The sequence below is a fragment of the Mytilus edulis genome, chromosome 3 (assembly GCF_963676685.1).
Source record: "Mytilus edulis chromosome 3, xbMytEdul2.2, whole genome shotgun sequence".
Taxonomy (NCBI): domain Eukaryota; kingdom Metazoa; phylum Mollusca; class Bivalvia; order Mytilida; family Mytilidae; genus Mytilus; species Mytilus edulis.
In genome coordinates this window covers 42,609,678-42,620,573 of record NC_092346.1, presented here as the reverse complement: position 1 = coordinate 42,620,573, position 10,896 = coordinate 42,609,678, and positions in this window count along the sequence as shown.

Genomic DNA, 10,896 nt, shown 5'->3' with positions numbered 1-10,896 from the left:
GACAACGTCGTTGCATTTCCGGAAAATGTCGCAGTAAATCCGCTAATTTTGAGATTGAAAATGTTTTTAAATTATGTGATAAAGCTAATGTTGTTTTGTGTGTACCTTTACATTGAGTTGATTAATTTCGCACACACAGAAATGACATATAATATAGTATGACTCTGCTGTGGTCAAATCCGACGTACCTTTGCATTAAATTATAAAAGACCACATCATAATGCATCACAAGTAAGATAGGAACCAAAATCCATGACTTCATTGTAAGATATTTCTTAACCAGAACTTTAACATGATATGAAGGGGACAGATAACCGGACGAACAGACGGACGGACGCTAAGACCATAAAACAGGCCACCTTTTTCGTACACAAAAACTATCAACTTTACCAAGGCTTTAAAATAATTTGGTAACCTAAAATCAAGGTTAAGTCTACATGAGATATTTCATGATTAATGATTCTCTCAACGCTTAACACGCCAAATAGGCAATTATACGAAATTGAAGTGAATTGAAAATTATAATTTGTTCAATAAGCGACATGAGATGACAGAATTAAAGTACACAAGAGTGCACACACTAAAATGTCTCGCCTTCTTTACTAATTATTGATATTGATAGTCCTAAAATATAAAGCTTTATTACAACTGTCACGTATACTTTAACATAAACCACAGGGGCTTGTTACAATTGCCGGGTTTACTATCCATACGAACCCCTAAAAAACATATATATACAATTGCCGGGTTTACTATCCATACGAACCCCTAAAAAAAACATGTTTTTTAGGGGTTCGTATGGATAGTAAACCCGGCAATTGTAACAAGCCCCTGTGCATAAACCAAGAAAACTAAATATTGACATTTGAACCATGAAAATGAGGTCAAGGGCAGATGAACCATACCAGGTAGGCATGCAAAGCTAACAATTCTCCATACAACAAGTATAGTTGACCTATTGCTTATAGTTTAAGAAAAACAGACCAAAACACAAAAATGAACACTGAGCAATGAACTGTGAACATGAGGTCAAGTCAAATAAAACGTCGCGACTGACATAAAGATCATAAAATATTTCTATACACCAAATACAGTTGACCTATTGCATGCAAAATCAGAAAAAAGACCAAAATTCAAAAACTTAGCTTTGACCACTGAACCATGAAAATGAGGTCAAGGTCAGATGACACCTGCCAGCTAGATATGTACACCTTACAATCATTCCATACACCAATTATAGTAGACCTATTCCATATAGTATGAGAAAAACAGACCAAAACACAAAAACTTAACTATAAGCACTGAACCATGAAAATGAGGTTAAGGTCAGATGACACCTGCCAGTTGGACGTGTACAACTTCCAGTGCCTCCATAAACCGAATATATACTAGACCTATTGCTTATAGTATCTGGACTTGACCACCAAAACTTAACCTTGTTCACTGATCCATGAAATGAGGTCGAGGTCAAGTGAAAACTGTCTGACGGGCATGCGGACCTTGCAAGATACACGCATACCAAATATAGTTATCTTATAACTTATAATAAGAGAAAATTTAACATTACAAAAAGTTTTTTTTTTTTCAAGTAGTCACTGAACCATGAAAATGAGGTCAAGGACATTGGACATGTGACTGACAGAAACTTCGTAACATGAGGTATCCATATACAAAGTATGAAGCATCCAGGTCTTCCACCTTGTAAAATATACAGCTTTTAGGAAGTTATCTAACGGCGCTGCCGGAACACTATTCCTATGTCGAGCTTTCTGCAACAAAAGTCACAGGCTCGACAATAAAACCAGGAACATATATATCACCAAAGCCTGACATACTGTTCCCATGTAAAACTAAACAAAAACATCACGAAATTTCGCTCACATTATCAAATGTCTTATGAGTTCAGGATCAAATCTGAGACGACTATATATATGTTATAGATAATAGTAGTCTCAGATATAATGTACCCTCTCAGACGGATAGTGTACGCATTGCAATCATTACACACTTATTATAGTAGATTATGGTCGACCTATTGCTTATAGCATTTGAGACAGATCGAACAAAGAGAATGTAGTAAATCATTGTATGGGTCAAGGATATGTTACACTGACAGGCACACACGACTGAACTGAAGTACACCTTTCAACAATTTCATACACAAAACAGAGTTGACCTACGGCATACAGTATCTAAGAATAAAGATGCAGTGCTGCAGTACGTGTTTTATAATAACTTGAAGATAAAGATACTTACCAGTAAATTTATTAATATATTTGGAACTGTCCTGTACAGACAGTTTAGATTGCAAATAGTGACGGATCCAGAAATTTACATAAGTGGGGGCCCACTGACTGACCTAAGAGGGGGCCCGCTCCAGTCACGCTTCAATGATTCCCTATATAAGCAACCAATTTTTTTTCCCAAAAAGGGGGGGCCCGGCCCCCCTGGGACCCCCCTCCTAAATCCGCCTCTGGCAAAGGATCGTAATTGTAACTTAGACCACTTGGCATGTTAGTTGAATTATTAAAAACGCTTTTGTCAGGTCAGCAGTATGTTTGTGCCTGTGTCTCTGGTTTACTGTTGTTGGTGCGCTGCCTAGCGTCACTTTTCGTCTAACACTGTTTCAGGAGGGGGGCAAGGGGGTTGCCAATAACAGCAAAACAGCAAATTGATTTGGCTCATAACAGATAACAAGGAATTAAAATGGACAAAAACAGATAACAGTAAATGAAATATTAAAATAATTCGGTCTTTGACAAATCAGTATTTCTTATAACGGATATAATCCTTTGTAATGCATTCCATTTTCTATGACTATGTTTTTAGTATTAATTTATGTATCTACTCAATATATTATAATATTTTTATACGCTCGTTTACGGAACGTATAATTTATGTTATACTGTTGTCCGTCTAACTCAAAAACTCCGTTTAACCAATTTGCATTAAACTTTGGGAAATTGTTTATATCTATTGACGTGAGCTCCCTTTTTGTTCTTTATATAAATTTTAGATTTTAAGTTTCTGGGTAATGGGTTTTTATTCAATAAATTGGTGTTTTTTTTCAGTTTTCTGATAATATCTCAAAAATGCTGTCACAGGAATTTTGATGAATTGTTTATATCTATTAACATGAGGTCACTTTCAATTTTTATAAATTTTAGATTTTACGTTTCCGAGTTAACGGGTTTTATTAATTAAAAAGGGTGGATTTTCCAGTTTTCAGACATTAACACAAAAATGTTTTCAGCAGTTCTCATGAAACTTTGCTGAAATGTTTATATCTATTGTTGTAAACTCCCTTTCGATTTTTATTAATTTTAGATTTTATGTTATTGAGTTAAGGGATTTTATTCACTAGAAAAAGGCGGTATTTTCTAGTTTTCAATAATAACTCAAAAATGCTTTCAGCAGTTCTCATGAAACGTTGGTGTATTGTTTATATATATTGACTGAAGCAAGTACTTCGAACGAATTTTGACACTCCAAAAGCAATTTATTCCACTATTTTCAAAGGCCTTATTTGAACAATTTTTTATCAGCTGAGGTTTTTGATTGTACCAAGTGTACTAGTAAGTAGAATACATAGTTTAGTAGGGAAACAATGACTTGAAACAAAAGAAATCTTTGTTTTTAATGAGTTATGTGCAGCTTCGGACCCAAGTACATGGTTGGAACTTTCATTGTACAATGCATTTGGTTCTGCTTTGAAAAGAATCACAGAGCTGAGTCTATGTACCATATTATATAAAAAGTTAACTGGTTGTTAGGACCTAGTCCTTAATTGAGATCCTTGTCAGATATTCTTGGCAATATGTTTTCCTTTTTGTCATATTAAGAATTGTTTTGATTTAATATGTTCGTACGGGAAACAAGGAACATTATTCTCATACAAAAAAATAAGATAATTATAAATACTCATTCATAAAAAAATGGAATTTATTACAAAGGATAATCATAAGATATACTTGAATTGTCCTGGACCTCGATCACTTCTGTGATGGGTAAATGTTAATGGAATCCTTCTATGAATACGGGACAAACATGTAAGTAGTGGTAGACCCCAATATCCAATGATCTTCAATTTATACCGAATATTGACTGTAAAAAAGTAATTGCAAACATTCCAATTTTCAATAACAGTTAACAGCAAATACATTATCACAATAACAGATAACAAAAAAACTAATAGCCAAATAACAGCTAACAAAGAATAAGACAATAACAGCTAACAGCAAATTTATTTTCAAAATAACAGATAACAAAGAATTAAATTGCCCCATAACAGCATAACAGTTAAACCCCTTGCCCCCCCCTCTTTCAGGAGCGCATGATATGCCCTTCACCCCTTTAGTTGTCTTCTGTTGTAAATGAAAATTTATTTGACCAACAAGAAATACTGTGAGCACTGTTCAGATAGACCAACAACAAAAAAGTCATGCATTGACACAAAACGACGATTTTCAAAGAATAAAATGCCACACAATTAAACTCCACAAATTTTATGTCATATACGAAATTTATCAAATAAAAAAAGACACAAATTTTTCTAGGTAACAACTTTCAAGATGTAAACAAGTCGCAAGTTTCATGAAAACTACTCAATGCGGTTTTTGAGTTCGTCCAAAAGACTGGACCCCCCTAAAAATTACTCAAGATGCAAATATAGTTGACTAATAGCTTATGTAGTATCTTAAAACAGTATCAAACATGACATTGATCAATGAACCAGGAAATGAGGTCAAGGTCAGATGAAACCTGCCAGACATAAACTTTACAATTATTGCAGTCACCAAATACAGTGGAGCCATTGCTTAATGTATCTGAGAAATAGACCAAATTAACAATCAAAACTCGTATATATAGTGACCAATAAACTACGAAAATGAAGTTGAGGTCAGATGAAATCAGCAAGACTGACCTTTACGTTTTACTATCATTCCAGGCATACATAGCTGAACTTTTGCAAACAATATATGAAATATAGACTTGATCTACAAACTTTAACCATTGACCATCGAGCCATGAAGTAATCCAGGTCATGTGGACCCTATAACAAGCAGCCTTACAAGGATCCCATATATCAAATATAATTGTACTTGTAACAAATGAAAATTAGTGCAAAAAAAGAGGTTTTTTACACACTCCCTTGAACATGAAAATGAAGTCAAGGACAATGGACATCAAACATGTTCCTGAAACTACCCAACTATATACTCCAACTGATAAAGCAAGCTAAGGTATTTAACAAAAGATTTTTGTTCTCTTGGTGTACTACCTTGATTACAATGGAAAATGAGCCATACATATTATACAGTACTGCTAAACCTATTTTTGTAACCCAAGATAACTTAAATAAACTCCTGTTAAAATTTATACTAACTTGGTGTTATAGATGGTTCCATTTGGAGGCAGCTAGATTGCCTTTTGTGATCTTTTGTTCCAACTTCCTCTGATAGTTTGTTTTAAGATGATTTTGCTATACCCATTATTTTATTTGTAATTTTCTCCAATATTTTTTTTGTATAAGCAACACAAAAGCTGAAGGTGACATGAGCAATATGCAGAGAAGGAACTGAATTGAACCCTGGTTTTTATTGGGGTTTGTGCTGCAAAATCTTGATCTTTTATGTAGTGTTTTTGTGGACTTTTTTGTCATCTGTTTTAGCCAAGGCGTTGTTAGTTTCCTCACACATGTACCCTTGGTATCTTCCACATATTTTCTTCCCAAATACATTGACATTAAAATGTATTTGTGTACATGTATTTGACCTTTGTAATATTTTTGCTTTGAATATTTTTTGAGGGAAACATAATCAAAACAAGAATGTGTCCCCAGTACACGAATGCCCCACTTGCACTATCATTTTCCATGTTCAGTGGACCGTGACATTGGGGTAAAAACTCTAATTTGGCATTAAAACTAGAAAGATCATATCATAGGGAATATGTGTACCAAGTTTGAAGTGGATTGGACTTCAACTTCATCAAAAACTAACTTGACCAAAAACTTTAACCTGAAGCGGGACAGACGGACGGACGGACGGACGAACGGACGCACAGACCAGAAAACATTATGCCCCCCTACTACCGTAGGTGGGGCATAATAAACTGTTGACACAGAGATATGTCTCAACTGTATGTAATTTTTATAATATAATGCAATACATGTACTTCAAAATGTGAACTATGCAAAACATTCAGTCAATGAACCATGAATGAAGGTGCAGGGCTAAATAATCTCTGAAGTTATGAGAAATGCTAATGTTAATACAATTACATACCAAATACAGTTATTAGGAAACTATTTTTCTGTGCGTCTGATATCACTTTGTTCAAAGTAGAGAAGTTTAATCTTATGTAAACATTTCAATGTCCATAATGACTAAACACAGTATTGTATGCGGCTGTAAAACACAAATAATGAACACAGCAAAGATTTTAGACTCTTCTTGCGAACAAAAACCAACCTGAATAACACCTTACAGTACCATTGACTTTTTGTAAGTATTTCCCGTTAAACTGACGGAAAACCAGACTTGAACATGTAAACTTTGCAAAATCGTCAAGGTCAATGAAGCATGAAGAAGGGGACAGGGCCATGTAATATACATAGAAGTGAGACATGCAAATTCTCATACAACTGTACATTAAATTTTCCTGACTTACCATTAGTAGTTCAACACTAGAGTGCACACGCCCGAATGTCTCGGCTTCTTTACTAATCATTGAAATTATGTTGATAGTCCTGAATATAAAGCTTTATTACAACTGTGACATAAACTAAACATTGATCAATGAACCATGAAAATGAGGTCAAGTCAGATGAACCATGCCAGGCAGACATGTACAGCCAACAATTTTTTCATTCAACAAATATAGTTGACCTATTGCTTATAAATTAAGAAAAGCAGACCAAAACACAAATACTTAACACTTAGCAATGGACCGTGAAAATGAGGTCAAGGTCAAATAAAACCTGCGCGACTGACATAGATCATAAAATATTCCCATACTCCAAATATAGTTGACCTATTGCATATAGTATTAGAAAAATAGACCAAAACTCAAAAACTTAACTTTGACCACTGAACCATGAAAATGAGGTCAAGGTCAGATGACACCTGTCAGCTAGACATGTACACCTTACAATCATTTTATACACCAAATATAGTAGACCTATTGCATATAGTTTAAGAAAGACAGACCAAAACACAACCAGATGCTCCATAGGGCGCAGCTTTATACGACCGCAGAGGTTGAACCCTGAACGGTTGGGGCAAGTATGGACACAACATTCAAGCTGGATTCAGCTCTAAATTTGGATTGTGATTAAATAGTTGACACAGCATAGGTTTCTGACACAGAATGAATGTGGTCTAATGAACTTAAAATACTTTTTTTCCTTTGAGCAATTCACTATGCTGTTGAATATTAATCCTCTCAAAAAAATGTTTGAAGAAATTTTCTTTTTATTTATGAAATCTGAAATGAGAAAAATTTAACCCCCTCCCCCCATTTTTTTTCACATCCCCTTTCCCTTTTTCCAAAACTGATCTCAATTCAAATTTCGAATGGAGTTTGCAACAATAACTACTCATTTAAATACATCATAAAATATTAAAATGTAACAAAAGGTGCTTGTTATCACTGAATGGTAAAGATTGTTTTAATTTATCAGTTGTTAGTAAAAGTGAATATACATTGTATATTGTATAAAACAATGATTTAAGTTGATTCAACTACTATTCTGGACAAAGAAAGATAACTCCAATCAATTGAAAATTTCTTTCTATTGCACAATATTGTGCAATTAGATATTTTTTGCTATTGCGAAATACTGTGCAATTGAAAATACTTGCTATTGCACAATACTGTGCAATTGAAGATTTCTTGCTATTGCTGAATACTGTGCAATTGAAAATTTTTTGCTATTGCACAATACTTAATATAATAATTTTGGATCCTGATTTGAACCAACTTGAAAACTGGGCCCATAATCAAAAATCTAAGTACATGTTTAGATTCAGCATATCAAAAAAGCTCAAGAATTCAATTTTTGTTAAAATCAAACTTAGTTTAATTTTGGACCCTTTGGACTTTAATATAGACCAATTTGAAAACTGGACCAAAAATTAAGAATCTACATACTCAGTTAAATTTGGCATATCAAAGAACCCCAATTATTAAATTTTTGATGAAATCAAACAAAGTTTAATTTTGGACCCGATTTGGACCAACTTGAAAACTGGGCCAATAATCAAAAATCTAAGTACATTTTTAGATTCAGCATATGAAACCCCAAGGATTCAATTTTTGTCAAAATCAAACTAAGTTTAATTTTGGACCCTTTGGACCTTAATGTAGACCAATTTGAAAACGGGACCAAAAATTAAGAATCTACATACACAGTTAGATTCGGCATATCAAAGAACCCCAATTATTCAATTTTTGATGATATAAATCTTTTAAGAAGTTAGCTAACGCCGCTGCCGCCGGATCACTATCCCTATGTCGAGCTTTGTGCAACAAAAGTTGCAGGCTCGACAAAAAACTGACATACTTAGTTGGAGATCTGCCTATGATACTGGTTATCATGAAGCAGGCTCGACAAAAAACTGACATACTTAGTTGGAGATCTGCCTATGATACTGGTTATCATGAACATTAAACTTGTTTCAAAGTCAGTGGACCATGACTGAGGCGGTGGGGGCAATTAATATCCATGGAAAAGATATCAAATGTGCAAATGCTTATACAACTATATACTAAATATGATTTACTTTTTGAAGAATATTTGAGTCATTGGTTTGCCCCTGAGTATTCCAAAAGAATGGCAGTTATATAAAATTGCAAAAGAGCATTATATATAGTGATAGAATTATTTTCATTTTACAAAAATATTTTTTATATTATTCATAGAATACATATAGCATACCGTAAACCTATAAAAATAACATAATTATATATAACAGACTAGTTAATTTATGTTAAAAAGTTATAGCTGTCAACTTTCCTGTTATTGGTGGGAGCCTCCAAAAAGTAATTGAAAAGAAACTTAGAAATTTTCCTATATTTATTATGTGTAGTGGAACATGTATGTCAACACATTGTTTGTTTACAAAAAAGAGAAAGTCAACACTACCTTGCATGTTTATCTACATTTTTTTTGTAACTGATTTATCAATAATTGAATGAATCTGAAAGTTAAAAGTAAAAAAATTTCAAAAGCAATAGTTCAACTGCAGAAAGTAAGCTTAAATATTACTATAAACATTGTTTAGCAGTTCTTATACAAATCATCTAAAAACATATTCACAAAGGTACATCTCCAGTGTTCAAAATTTAAAAAAGTTGAAAAGTTGACACCTAAGAAAAACACTTAGAAAAAAATGTATATAAAACAGATTCTGGCAAGCCTTTTATATGTTTTGTTTACATGATTACGAAAGAATTCACTTATTTTGGTGAATGTGAATTTCACTGATTGAGAAAAACTTGCATTTACATAGTTACAGTGAAACCTGACTAAACCGAATCCTGTATAAACCGAAAACCTGTCTAAACCAAACATGTTCTTAAGCACCGTCATATCAAATTGCATGCGTTGTGAACCTGATAAAACCGAATATCGGCCAAAACCGAACAAAATCTTAAGTTCCGAAGAGGTTCGGTTTAAACAGGTTCTACTGTATTTGATTTCCTGGTTTTGCTGAAGTCTTCATACAAGCCTATAGAAAATTTGTTATTTCAACATTTAAATTTGTGCTTCACTTGTTACAACAAATTACATGAAAATTGGTATCCCTTGAATAAAAATGATTCAAAAGTATATGGAAAACTGTTTAATAACATACTCAGAAAAAATTTGGACTTCTTTAATTGCTGAAGGGTTACACAGACTAAATAAACCATGTTTACTCCCCTTTAACTTGGATACTGTATGAGTAAGTTAAAATCTGGTTAATATTCAAAATTATGTCATCTAACATGTCTAAAGTCATAATCTATCAAAATCAGATTTCAAATAAAATATTTAAAAAACAACTTTAGGTTTTATGCCCTTTTTAGCATGTCTCAAATCAGGTGAGGTTCTACAATACATGAAACTTGATATTACCTGAAAATACAACCTAAAGCCAAAAAATCACTTAGAAGAAAAGATTATTGTATTTAAATAACAGAATAATTGCTTTACTTTATCAACAGTTATTGAATAGAAATTATTTTGTCTACAGATGGACATAAGCTATAAGCACTATATCATACAATTATATTAGCAAAATTCTTGTTGTTTTTTTAAAACATAACACTCGAGATATATTCAGAATAAATGGGGTTAAAAAAACAAAAATCTTGAGCTTGCAACATCATGAATATTGCATTAGATAATGACCCCAAACTTACAACAAACAAATCTTATAATAAAGGCATAAAAAATGTGCAGTTGTATATAAATGCTGAAAATCTTTCTAACAGAAAAAAAACAGAACACAAAACAATAACAATGAAGATACAAAACAATTATTATACATAAAATCATTAACATCTGATTCTAATCTTTAAACAAAATTAAAAGTAGCAAGGTTAACTGTACTATTCATCATGTTCAAAGGTCAGCAGTAAATTATAAATGAAGTCAAGCAATAAAACATAATGATATAAATATACTTTTATCCAGCAACATTTTCATAGACTTTCAAAGCAATGAAAAACAACAAACACAACTTTACAATGTTAGATATATTTGATTTCAAGTGTGATTGTCAACAAAAATCAAAATATCAAGTAATTAAAACATAAGTACATTTGTACTTGTTTACATAAGCATTGATAGGTATTCCTTCCCAACACATCATAGAATTTAATATTGGGTTTACATACGGTATTCAC